Genomic DNA, 13805 nt, shown 5'->3' on the forward strand with positions numbered 1-13805 from the left:
TTGCACACCCAGAAAGACCCCGAAGGTGGCTGCTGGGGCGTCCCTTCTCCCAACTGCTGAGCTATGACTAACCCGGCCCAGTCCCTGCAGTGGACCCCCTCCCTGGGGTCTGCAGAGCTGGAGGAGGAGTCCGGGTGCGTGTAGTGGGATGGCGAGCATCCACGAGGGGCACTCAGAGGGTCCCGGACTAGCTGCTGGTGACCTCAAGCCCGCCACCAACCTTGAGTTTCTCCACGGGAGGTCGGAGTGAGAGTGATGGAGTCAGTCCAGTCCCTTCCTGCCTCCCCAAGGATGAGCAGGGGGGTCACATCTTCCCCGTGCCTCTCCAGGAGATGGCCCCAGTTCAGCAGCATGAGCTTGCTGACGGTGTTTGATCTGCACCAGCAACCCCCGGCCGGGATCCCAGGCTGGGCACCACTGTGCCTGCTCCCTGCGCTCTACTTGTCCGTTCCTTCTTTTTTTTTTTATTTATTCTTTTAAGTTTATTTATCTTGAGAGGAGAGAGAGAGAGAGAGAGAGAGCAGGGGAGCGGCAGAGAGAGAGGGAGAGAGAGAGAATCCCGGGGCTCCATCCCAGGACCATGAGATCACGACCTGAGCCGGAACCAAGAGTCAGACGCTCAACCGACCGAGCCACCCGACGTCCTATTTGTCCATTCGTTCTAATACCGGGAGTCCTGAAACAATGCCACAGACTGGGAGGCTGCGTGGCCAGTGAGGCCCAGCAAAAGGCCCCACGCCTCACCGCACCCCCCCCCGCCCCCAGCCAAGGCAAAAGGAGGCCTCAGCCTAGCTTGGCTGTTACCCCATGTCTACCTCGACTGCTGCTGTACTCATTCAAAAAATAAACGCCCTCTCTGCCAAAACAAAGAAAAAAAGGGGGGAGGAACCCCAATAAAAAACTTAATATTCCTGAGATGTAGGTCTTCTCAAACAGGAGGCAGCTACTGCTAGAGCAGAGTTTGGGAGAGGCAGGGGTGGGCTCTCTCTCTCTCTCTTTTTTTTTTTCTTATTAATGCTTTCCATTTCTGCCCAGGAGGTGCGTCTCGTCAAAATACTTTCCTGGAATGCGATCTCCATGCGCCTGGCTGGGAATTAAAGTTGCTGCCCGTTAGCGTTTTCCTTGCCTATTTGCTGTGTTTGTTTGTAATGATCGCCAGGCGGGGGTGGAGGGGGGCGGCGAGGGCGGTTAGTGACAGGATGTTACAATGGAGGTCGAGAGAGGGACATGTGCACAAGGTCAGGGGGAGCTGCCCCAGCAGCAGCTGGGGGCCAAAAGGGTCAACCAGCCAGGGGGTCAAATCCTCCCTGGAGCCAGCCATCTGCTACAAGAACCTGGATGAATACATTGGCCCAACTACGCATCAAGCGTGACGATACGCTGAAGACATTTGCAGACATAGCTGCCTCGTCGGCCCCTTTTCTCGGGGAATTTTGGGAAGAGATGTTCCATCAAAACCAGGCAGGAGCTCCAGGCAGCACTGACAAGGACTTATGTGGGCTTTTGGAGGCCTGAGGGCTCAACGCAACCTCCTCGCCTGAGCAAGAGGAAACAGGGCTCTGAACGATGATGTTAAGGAACTGTCCAGGTCCCTCGGCCAGGCCCAAGTCACTGCTTTCCCCTGTGGACAACGGAGCTGAGAAAATGGATCCAGTCATGCAAGGGCTCGGGGCCACTCCGGATCTGGCCGCGGCTCTTCAGTTGTCCACTCGCCGGGCCTGGCAGTCTGGGGCGCGGATTTAGGAGAAACCCCAAGGCTCTTGCAGGTTCAGCAGGAACAGGTGCGTGATGGGCCCAGGAGTGGTTACACGCGGCCCAGGATCCGCCAAGCCTAGTGCGAATGTGCTCCAAGGTCCAGTCCTGGCACGGGTTCGTTGCTTCTCTGATCAGACAGCAAGTCCTGCCAACAGGCCTCAGGCTCCCCGAGACCACTGTAGGAGGCCAAAGATCCGGTGGCCCCAGGGGTCTGCTCTTGAGCCTTTTGGCTGGAATCCCATTTCCTGGAGTAGAATCTGCAGCCTAAGGGGAGGGGCCCAGGAACGCATGTCCTCCGGGCTCTCCCCCCACCCTCCCATCCCCTCCCCCTGATCCCTTGGGGAGTGGCATCGATGATTCTTTGTCAGTCTGCACTGGCGGCTGTCAGTGTCATGCCTCATTCCCTTAGTCTTAGTCCCATGAAGTCTCCTTTTATTATCACATAACTACTGCCATTTGACGGGCTTTGCTGTCTTTATTTTGGAAATAAACAGTTTTGAATCCTGAAAGCAAAGAAACAGGATGCTGAGTGGCCCGGCCGGGGTCTGCCACATGGTAACAGGAGTATAAACGGTAAGGATGAGAACAGTCATTAACCGAGCACTTTGCTCCATATACACTGTCTCGCTTACTTTCACTCGGCGTGGTCTGCAAAGGCCCCCCGCTAGTCCCCCATTTTATGGTGAGGCTCAGAGGCATGAGGCCAAGTGTCCCAGTTCACCTGCTCCTATGTTACGAGCTGGGATTTGAAACCAGAATCTTCTGCCTCTGTGGCTTCTCAGCCTGTCCCTTCCTCAGTCTCCCAAGGGGACTCAGCGACACTGTGCTGGGCCATCCCACTGAGGTGATCAGAACGCATGACCTGGACCCTGACTGGAAGCAGACACTGTGCACTGGGGAGTGGGTGGACAAGAGGGATGAGACATGGTCCTCCCCACGGTGGGGGGGGGGGGGTTTGCCGGGAGCAAGGGAACCCCCCAGTGAAGCTGGAAATGGCCGTCCATCCTCGATGGTGAACCGCACCCTGCCATGGGGAGCCACGGGGAGCCACCTCAGTGATAGAAGCAGCGTGAGCCGAGGTGGAGGGGGCTCCTGGGCAAAGGCCCAGAGGTGCTGCAGGTGAGGGGAATTTGGGAATCGGTGAAGACGTTGGAGGTGGCTGTGAGGCCCCACGTTGGGGAGAAGCTGAGAGAGAACAGCCCCTCTGGCGGTGGTCCCCTACTTCCCTCTGGGGCCCCTGAGTGGGGCTGTCTCCCCACCCCCACTCCCATCCAGGGACAGCACTGCTGCCCTGGGCAGGCCAGGGAAACAGTCGGGGTTCTGGTGTGCAAAGAAGGCCCCTCCAGCCCCTTTCAAGAGGCAGCCTGGGGGAAGGGGGAAACTCAGGGTCCATCCCACTGAGTGACCTTCCTTCTGGAGACCCCCCACACCCAAGGCTCTAATCTCCTTCCAAAGTGATAAGAGCCAAAGATAGTAGCAAAACCACTCTTGTAAAGTGAGTGCTAGAAGGATGTAAGTGAAAAGGGCCAGGATGTCAGAGGTGAAGGACTTCTGAGCTGTTCTCGCGTCCAGCCTTCATTTTACAGAGGAAGAAACAGGCCCAGGGAGGTCATAGAATGTGCCCGAGATGAGCCAGTGACTTGGAGACAGAACCTTGCCGTCTCTCCTACACCATGCTGCCCGCAGACTGACAACTCTTTTCTCACCTCCTTTACCTGCCCCTGACCCCAAATATTTCTCCTCAACCTGCCATACTGGATGGGATCACATCATTAAGACAGTTTCTTGGAGGTGGTTAATCTGCATGCCCTTTTTAGGAAGGCTTTAAATGGGTATCAGTCACTCACACCTTAGTATGAACTAGTTTTATCAGCTGCTTTCCCCAGAGCTAACAAAGCATGGGCATTGGTGGAAGGGGAATTTTTTTTTTTTTTTTAAAGGGCAGAGAAAGGGATAACTGGATTCTCTGGCTTTGTTCAGGGAAGACAAGCTTAAATGGGCCCCAGGCAGCTGTTCTAGTGCAAAGAGGAGGTCTGCTTTCAAGTCCAATTTCTCAGATTTATTCTCTCTAAGCCCCACGTCCTATCTCTGCAAAACAGCAGCAGTGAATTGACTGAATCAGAAGTCCCCTCCAGGCTGACATTCTAGTTTTCCCCACCACAGGGAGAGGGTCCCAGAAAGGGTGTGAGCAGTCTTCCAGCTCCCCAGCTTCCCCACCCCCACCCCACAACCCCACCCCAGGTCCCAGAACAGGAAGGCAGACTTCAGGACCTTTCATCTCATGGGCCAAGTCCTGTTGGGGCTCCCATGAAGGCAGGAAGATGGGCTCCAGCAGGAGTCAATCACAGAGGGAAATTCCTGCGTCAGGAAGCAGACTGAACCTCTCAGCCCATCTCTACCTTCAGCCTGTAACAGCCTCTTCCGGGGAGCGGGACCTGACTCCCTCCCTGACAAACATAAACATCTGTTCTATTTGTGAGTTTTCCACAGCTTACAGAGCTCCATATATCCATTATTTCTCTTTTCATGCTAACAGTACTTTATTGTGGTACAGTATAATTAACATGCAATGTAGTGTGCAAATCTTAAGTATACAGCTCAATGAATCTCTGAAATGGGGACACTCCGGCAGCCATCACTTACATCAGGATAATAAATGAGTCTTGCAATGGTGTAATTTATTTACCCTCTCAGTCCTTTGTGCTTGTGTTACTGTATATTTTACTTCGGCATTCTTATTATTTTTGCTTTAAATGGCCAAAAGCCTTTTTAAAAACGGGGCGGGGCGGGGGGGGGAACTGATCTGTTATATTTGTCCACATGTTTACAATTTCTAGAGTCTCCATTTCTTTCTGGTAGTCTGGGCTTCTTTCCCTTGGCCCGAAGAACTTCCTTTCATATTTCTTGTAGTATAAGTCTCCTAGCAATGATTCTCCAAGCTTTTATTTGCATCTATGTTCGTGAAAGATATTGGTCCATAGTTTTCTTTTCTTGTAATGTCTTTTTCTGATTTTGGTGTTAGGGTGATGTTGGCTTCACAAAATGAGTCAGGAAGTATTCCCTCTGCTTCTATCCTCCGCAAGCAATTGTAGAAAATTAGTATAAATTCTTCCTTAAATGCTGGGTAGAATTCACCAGTGAAGCCATCTGGGCCTGGTGCTTTCTGTTTTAGAAGGTTATTAGTTATTGACTCAATTTCTTTAATAGATATAGGCCTATTCAGATTGTCTATTTCACCGTGCATGAGTTGGCAGATTGTATCTTTCAAGGAATTGGTCCGTTTCGCGTAGATTATCAAGTTTGTGGGCATAGATCAGCGCATAATATTCCCTTATTATCATTTTTTTTTTCTTTCAACGTTTTTTTTTAATTTATTTTTGGGACAGAGAGAGACAGAGCATGAACGGGGGAGGGGCAGAGAGAGAGGGAGACACAGAATCGGAAACAGGCTCCAGGCTCCGAGCCATCAGCCCAGAGCCTGACGCGGGGCTCGAACTCACGGACCGCGAGATCGTGACCTGGCTGAAGTCGGACGCTTAACTGACTGCGTCACCCAGGCGCCCCTCCCTTATTATCATTTTAATAAAGGAGCTGGAGTGATGAACCCTCCATTTCTGATATTAGTAATTTGTGTCCTCTTTCTTTTTCTCTTAGTTTGATTGGCTAAAGGTTTATCAATTTTATTGATCTTTTCAAAGAACCCACTCTTGTTTTCATTGATGTTCTCTTCGGATTTCCTGTCAGATTGCTAGCCTGAGGGGTTTATCTCATTGGTCTTTATCAAGAGTAGAGCAAGATGGCAGCTGGGTTAGTTTCAGTTCACTGAGGTTTTAATATTTCAAGGGTGAGTTCAGGTCCCATCCCCCTCCATCAGGGCTTTGGATCTAAGCACCGTGAGATATCTGTGTGTGTGTGTGTGTGTGTGTGTGTGTGTGTACCTATGTTTCTTTTTTTTTTTAATGTTTATTTATTTATTTTGAGAGAGAGAGCACGAGCAGGGGTGGGACAGAGAGAGAGAGAGAACAAGCAGGCTCCATGTTCTCAGCACAGAGCCCAACATGGGGCTCAAACTCACGAACCAAGAGATCACAACCTGAGCTGAAATCAAGAGTCGACTGCTTAACCGACTGGGCCACCAAGGTGCCCCTCTATCTATGTTTCTATCTGCTTATCTATCTAATCTATCATGTATCTCATACTTTCCAGACCTGGCCCTGGCTGATGCTTATTCAGCCAAAGCTCCCTGGAGAAAAACTAGCAGGCCAGCTGGCAGAGGACAGCTCTATCTTTGGGGGCTCCTCTAGACTCTAATATACCAGACAAGTTCACCTGGTTGTTGAAAGTTTGGACATTGTCTCCTTTCCCAGGAAAGTCCCTCCACCTGTCAGGCCTGCTCCTCCATTACCCAGTTTAGGCAACCCGCCCCCCCCCCCCCCAGGCAGTATGAAAGCAACTGCCAATCTCTTCTCTCCTGAAAGGCTTTGCCCTCTCTGTAATTTAGTTCACTTGGACTGTGTGTGTGTGTGTGTGTGTGTGTCCACAGCTATCCTATGGCTTAAAAGGAAACATTTAAAAATTTTTGTCTGCTGTGCTCTTCAGTTTGGATAATTTATTTCAATCTGCCTTTGAGTTCCCTGATCCTTGTTGCTATGGCAGGAACAATGGTCTTTCACAACCTTCCATATCCTACCAGAGCTGTGCCTATTATCTCCTTCTTAGCCTCCCATCAGCTCTGTGAATTGGTCAGGTCAGGGATTGGCATCATCGTCCCTGTTTCACAGCTGAGGGTACAAAGGACTAGAAGGGTCTGTGAACGCTCAGAAGACATAATGAAGCCCTAACTGGAACCCCATCTCCCCAGCCCAGTGCCCTTCCCCGCACGACTCTGCCATGGGGCTCCTGCTCACGTGATCAGGCTCCTTGTCAACCCCGCTTCACGTGGGCCATGAGGCACCGCACAGAGCTGGACCCTAGGGTTCAGGTCTCCCTGGCCCTGTTCAGTCCCTGTGTCCACTCCTTCTCTCAGAGTGGAGGGAAGCTCGAGCAACCCCAGCAAGGCTTGGGGGCCCTCCAGACTGAAGGAGCCTATAGGACACCCCACCCCACCCCCAAAGCCCTAGGGACGGGCTGCCTGTACCCTCTGTACTTTTGCCCTACTCATGCTCCAAGACACATGCACAACTTGTCCTCTGGTTCCATCCAGACTCCAAACAGCCCTGCGTTTTCATCCCTAGCCACTTGAATGAAACCCTCTAAACCCAGTTTCCCAGGGCCAGTAGCTCAGCTAATAGCTAATATCACAAAGGCATCCTTGTTGGACCAGGGAACCCTCTGGGTCCCTCTGCTATACCTTTCCTTCCAAGAAATATTAACAGCCCACAGAAAATGGCTCTGTTTACGACGTGTACAATTTTGACCTCAAGTGTCTTATGTAGTGCCTGCTGCATGCCAGGCTTTGGGCAAGAATGCCATAATCCTTCATCTTCATAGGCAATCTGGCCAAACCCTGCAAACACCTGAAATGCCTGCACACATTCTTTCTCCCTGTCCCAGTCCCCTGGCCCTGCTACCTTCAAGGGCTGCTTGCCCTCTGGGGCACTTGAGAGGCTGTCTTTCTGGATGCGCAGTCGCTTTCCCAACATTAATTATTGTCACGGTTCAGCCCTGGCCTCCCAAATCCCACCTCCCCCTCACAAATTTAGAAGTAAATGGTGCCTCGAGATGCTCCCTGATTTGCAGGGTGGCGGTGACTGACAACCTTGAAATCCGGTGAATAATCTCATCTGCCAGGACCAGGTCATCATCCCCACCCCTTCCCTGGAGCATGCTGAAATAGATCCTTTGGGCAAGCCCGTTGGGCTCACAGCGGACCCCAGTATCAGACACCCGGGCCTGCCATAACTCTAATGGGCTCACATCGTGGGCAGAAGGCATGAGCAGGGTGAGTTCACCCTCCACTCTTTGGAGTAGAGAGGCCCGGATTTAGATCCTGGTCGCCCACTTATTGACTGAGCGTGGCCATTTGCTTTCCACCTATCTGGCCTCCAGTGAGGACAGGCCAGGGCACTGCATCAGGTGTACCAGGAACGAAGAGAAGGCTCACTTCCAAGGCCCGTGTCCTCTGCTGACCTCCATCAAGTGCGGGCTGGCCCAAACACTGCTCTCAGTGGTGGGAAAGCTTTCTTATGACTCCATTGGAACAGCCTCCCCCCAAAAATAACACAGGTCTGAGGTTCACAACCAAGGCTCAGGGCCACCAAAGGGCTCTTCTGAGTCTGTAGGAGGAAGCTTTGAACCCATGCAAATCTTGTTCAGATACCAGCTCTGCCGTTTATCCCCCCTGTGACCTCGGGCAGTTATTTAGCCTCCGTGGGACCCAGTTTCCTCATCTGAAAGGAGAATGATGACACCTGAGAGGAGATGGCTCGTGTACGACATACACCTAGCTCACAAACAGGTATTCAGTCATGTCCGTTGTCTGCCTCCTTCCTTTCCCTCCCCTCCCCAGGTAGGAACTACAGAAACCTGCAGACACGGCCAAGCACTCACTGTCTTGACTATATGACCTCTGAAAAATCAGGGAGGCACGAGGGGTGCCAACAGATAAGTCATGGGGGGATTTTGCACCCATTTTCAAAGAAGAGATTAAAAGACCCGCATATGGTTAAGCTTGAATTTTATCTCCAGCAAGATTCGCAAATTATTCAATGGCTTGATTCACAAGCACCGGGAAATGGCGTCTGCAGGCTCTTCTGGAAGGAAGCAATAGTCGCTGATATGCAGGGCCCCGCCGCTGGCCATGCCAACCCAAACCCCTTCCCCTCTTTGGTACCTGACTGGCATTAGGAAGAAGATGTTAGAAGCATAGCATTTCTCGATTTGACAAACTGTCTCACGGTCCCCTCGGCGGCGATGGGCACAGGTTATAGCTCAGTGGTGCATTTACACAGATGAAGAAGCAACTAATTATTCACAGACTGGGCCTCTGACACTTAGCCATGGGACTCTATCCTAGCCCAAGAGCTTGACAATGAGTTGGATGGACCACGGTATATCTATTAACCAACGCCGAGGTCACACCGGCTAGAAAGATGGCGAGCTCGTTGAATGAGGATCTAGATTCAGAATTAACCCAGGACTGTGGAGCAGTGGGTGTACTCTTAGACGTTGCTGGTGGGAGTGAAGAGAATACAGGCACTTTGGGGGAAAAAAATCTGTCAGTGTCTTATAAAATTAAATATACATCTACATATGAGCCAGCGATTCCAGTATTAAATATTTACCCAAGAGAAATGAAGACATATGTCCACACAAAGGCTCAAACCCAAACGTTCTTAGCAGGTTTGTTCGTAACAGCCAACGATTGTAAATGGCCTAGCTGTCCATCAGTAGGATGGAACCTAAACACAGTGTGGCATAGTCATACAACAGAACACTACCCCGCAACAAAAAGGAACAAGCCACAGACACACGCAGCAATGTCAGTGACTCTCAAGAACATGTTGCTGATAAACAAAAAAAAGTCTGACACTGTAAGAGTCCACTTATCTGAGTTTCTAGAATAGGCAAAACCCATCAAAACAGTGCTTGCCTCTAGAGGGTTGAGATGGACGTTACCAGGGAAAGGCTTGAAAGAGCTTTCTGGGGTGACGGTAATGTTCTCTATCTTGAGAGCGATTGGGGCTACACAGGTGTTCGCGTCGGTCAAAACCTGGGACTCGTACATTTCGTTGTATATACCAAAAACACGTAAATCGATATTGATCTCTAGTCAACGTACGCCCGCTGGAATATTGGGGGGAGCGGCAGGAGAAGAGTACTGATGTCTGCAACTTACTTTGGAAGTTACCAAAAGGTACGATGGATATCCAGGTGGGTAGATATGTGGTAAAGGATACTAAAATATAAATTACAGAATCAAGGTGGTGAGTACACAGGTGTTTACCATCTGATTCATTCAACGTTTTTACAGGTTTGAAAATCTCATAGTAAGATGTTCAAAAAAATTAACCCACCAGGATAGGGAGATGGCCGAGAAGCAGTAGGGTGAATCGAATGCCAGTGAAGGACAATGGTCTCTTCAGCTAGAGGTGCTTCTTTGCTTGAGCGAGGAATGAGCACGTCTCGGTTCGCCAGCTGTTTACATTCATATTCACGTTCAGCTCATAAGTTTGTTACGAGCACATGTGCTGCTCCTGTAAAAGACGTTGAATTAATAGATGGTTCCACAATCCCTGCTCATAGAGAGCATCCATACTGCTCACATCCCCTTGATGCTGGAGATCCTGTTGGGAGAGACATTAGCAAATGACTGTGTATCGATCAGGATATGCTGCATTTCACTGCAGTAACAAAAGATCCCCAAATCTCAATGGCTTCTCGCTCATGGTCCACGTTTGTGGTGGCTCTGACCCATGTCATCTTAGCTCTGGAACCCAAGCTAACAAAGTAGCCTTTATCTGGGAAATTCTATCTGGTGACAGAGGGAAAAGAGACAGAGCAAACCACAGACTGGCTCTTACAGCTTTGGCCTGAAAGGGACATGTGACATTTCTGCTCACAGATCATCGGCCTAAACAAGGAACATGGCTCCTCCTTGGTTCAGCTGGACGCGGATGCCCCGTTCTCCTGTGGGGAGAGGCACAGTAGACCATGGCCAATAGTGATTTGCTTTACTCTGAGGATTCCATCAGGATGTGTGAAGTCTGGGAAGGGTGAGAGGACTACGAGAGAAGAGGTTGGGGGATGACATGATGCTTTTCTTTAGACACTTTGAAGGACACAGGACGAAACTTGCTCTGCACCACTCCAGATGGCAGCCTAAGGACGTTTCCAATGGCTGGGAGTGACTGGTCACCACAGGAAGCACTTTCTTTTTCTTTTTTTCAAAGTTTATCCATTTATCTTGAGAGAGAGAGAATGCATGCACATGAGCGGGGGGGGGGGGGGGGGGCAGAGAGAGAGCAGGAGAAAGAGAGAGAATCCCGAGCAGGCTCCATGCTGTCAGTGCTGACACAGGGCTTGAACCCATGCACCATGAGATCATGACCTGAGCTGAAACCAAGAGCCCGACATTCAACCAACAGAGCCCCCCAGGTGCCCCAGGAAGGACTTGCTAACAAAGACCACCCAACAGTTGGCAGCAAGGAGGGCACAAATTACCTGGGCACCTCCGTGGGCCCTGCATGGTGCCCAGCACTTAAAGATATTGTATTCCATCCTCCCTATCTGCCTGAAAATACTCAGCCCAGCTGCCCACAAAACAGTGAGCTCCTTGTCCTCAGAAGGATGTAAGCAGAGCCCAGATGGCCATGTGACAGTGCCGTGGATGCAACCCCTGCATGGGAAAGGTGAGGTCAGACCGGAGTGTACCCACCCCCCACCAAAGTACCCTTGGGAGGGGGCACCTGGGAGGGCCTCTATGCTCTCTCTTGGCATCACCTACCCCTCACAGGACTGCCAACTGGGCTGCTTCATAACCAGGGTTCCAAACAAGCATGCTTTCTGGGAGGGGACCACGAGGGCAGAAACCTCCAGCCTTGGGCAGCTGCCCAGGGCTCTGAGACCTGGAATGCTGGCCAGGACTATTACTGAGCACCTATGACCTTGGCAAGGGTCTAGCTGCAGGGGAGGGGGCACTGACCTAGCGCGCTTGCGAGTAACTCAAGCAGATGGGCCTGGCCTGCGTCTCCGGGTCTCTGAGTGCATCCGCCAGAGCCACATGGAAAGAGCATTGGCCAGCTGTCCAGTGTGGCTCCCACGACATACTCAGGGCTACAAGCAGGCAGTTCCGGTGAGCCGCACTCCCACGGGGCGCCCGCCGTATGTAAAGAGACCGGCTGCTCTCTCGCAGATGATTTGCTTCTCAAAAATATCAGGCCCATCTTGCCATTGTGATAACCCTTTTCATGAGGATAGTACTTTCCAGCTGAAGCCTCTGCGGGCTCCACCCCTGTGTCCTGGCCAGGGCAGGGATCCGGTCCCAGGCTCGCACACGCCCCAGCACAGGTGCTAGTTTGGGAGGGCAGGCAAAAGAGAAGGACCCAGCCTGCAGCCCAGTGCCCCCCGGGAACACTCCGTTTGCCCCGCTGAAGTCGCTGAATTGGGCTGCAAGGCCAGCCCTTCACTCCACCTCCCACTCGAGCGGCACCTGACAGCTACAAAGTTCCTCCACCTCCAGGAGTGTACCTGACCTCACAACACCCCTGGAGAGGAGGGAAGCAGCCTGCCCAAGGTCACGCCACTGGTAAAGGACAGGCAGAGGTGGGGACCCACGTCTCCAGCTTCTCAGAGCCCCGTGCACGACTGCCCTCCTTCTTACCCACCCGTGGGCCAGCTCCTGGGCTGTGTCTACGCGAGTAGGAAGCCCGCCCCTCCCGCCTCTTCCCCCCAGCCCTGGCAGGGCCTCCACATCCTGGAGTCAACGCACAGTGAACTTCTGCCCTAGGGGTCCCTCCCGCTCAAGCCTGGTGCGGAGCCATTGGCCTCCAGGGTGGTGGATACCAGAGAGGCAGAATACAGGCCTGGCTCAGGGCTGGCCAGCCACAGGCCAGGAACTGCAGAGCTGCTCACGTCCGCACATTTCTGAGCATCCACATCCCTTGGCTCGTTTCCAGGGCCCAAGACTCCCACCCCTCCACTGGGGACAGCCGCCTTCTGCACTCAGCCAGAGGTGGCCCAAGAATTCTGGCTGGCTCAGCCTCCTACTCCGACCTCGGCAGAGAGGCACGCGGAAGGCCATGCCTCCCTGGCCCTCCCGTCCCTGCTCTCTCCCAGGGCTGCACAATCAAATGCTGACCCTCAGGGCTGCCGCCCTGCCTGGGCCCCCACACACAAGCCCCACCCCCCGCAACTGCTTCACACCCCCTGGGGCGGCTCACCCTCTCCCTCCAGCCACGATGCCCTTCCCCACTCTTGCCTCTTTCTTCCCAGGCGCGTGAGCCAAGGCACAGGCCTCCACTCAGGCCCTGTGAGGTGCCCCGGGCAGCCTTATTTCAGTGTCCTTCCTCCCCCCCCTGCGCCCTCTAGCCTCCCATGGATGTCCTTCAATACCCAGGTATCCTTAGAACTATCTAGTATGATTCATGGATGCCGGTGCTCTCAGTTCACAGAAGTGTTTTCACGGTATAGCCCCTGCCCATCACATACCTCTTTACTCAGCACCATATTCTTAGGATCTCCCGGGGATGATGTGTCACCTTGCTCGTGGCTCCTGACGGCCGTGTGGCTCACACCTATCTGTCCTCCTGACGCTGGACCGCTGATTTAATCCTACACTACCCTGCCATAAACAACACTTCGAGAACCATCCTCGTGAAGGCTCCTGTAGACCTGCGTGGGAGCTGCCTGTGGGACGCCACAGAGTTACGCATACTTCGTATCCTAGGTGCTGTCGGATTGTTCCCGAGCCACAGGACTGTCCCCGCTCCACTGGCTGGCATGATGAGACGAGAGAGGACGTGCTCGTTTGGAAAAGTCTTTGCTTCCTGACAAGGCAGGAGCTGATGTTTGAAAGAAGGCAAGCTTAGGGTGCAGGGGACACGTGTCTCCAAAGAGGAGGTGAGGAAGGAGGGAGGAGGAAGGAAGGAGCTGCCATGGCGGGGGTGGGGGGGTGGGGGGGAGGCCAAGTGAGGAGTCCCATGGGCAGATTCGGAGCTGTCTAAAATGTCACCTTAGAGCTACTCGATTTGCGGGATATGGTGAGACCCCCCTCCTCAGAACTACCAGCTGCCCCGAGGCATCTGCTCTCTTCCCACAATGCTTCATATGAGGGGGCTTCTGAGGGGCCCGAGGAGGGGAGCAGTGGTATGGAGCAGGCACCAGTGTGGGGGTCAAACGGGGAAGAATAGAGCCCCGGTGGTAACAGACCTCCTCCTAGAGGGCTTCAGGCCCCCCCCCCCCCCCGCCCCGGAGCACGGAGTTTGGGGTTCTTGGCCATCTCGTCTAGATCCCAAGGGCGGGGAGGTGCTCCTGACACCCGGAGGATGCCGCCTGGCAGGTGTGGACGTTGTTGAGGACGTCACTTCCCACACCGCAGAGCGCGGCCGCTG

The 13805-nt window shown here is 52.8% G+C and overlaps 1 protein-coding gene across 9 annotated transcripts in view; it reads right to left on the reverse strand.

The window, feature by feature from the left end:
• Positions 1–13342, reverse strand: part of GPAT2 (glycerol-3-phosphate acyltransferase 2, mitochondrial) — a 52147-nt gene extending 38805 nt beyond the window's left edge. For 5 of the 9 annotated variants that reach the window (XM_045054623.1, XM_045054622.1, XM_045054624.1 and 2 more), the window contains exons 1-2: positions 12904–13341; positions 9771–9950 (exon numbers count right to left, since the gene is read on the reverse strand). The gene's annotated coding sequence lies outside the window, so the exon portion shown is untranslated. Of the gene's footprint in view, positions 1–9770; positions 9951–12903 lie in introns of all 9 variants that reach the window. The other 4 variants (XM_045054627.1, XM_045054628.1, XM_045054626.1 and 1 more) reach the window with 3 other exon arrangements.
• Between the last annotated feature and the right edge of the window lie 463 nt (positions 13343–13805).

The sequence above is a fragment of the Felis catus genome, chromosome A3 (assembly GCF_018350175.1).
Source record: "Felis catus isolate Fca126 chromosome A3, F.catus_Fca126_mat1.0, whole genome shotgun sequence".
Classification (NCBI taxonomy): Eukaryota; Metazoa; Chordata; class Mammalia; order Carnivora; family Felidae; genus Felis; species Felis catus.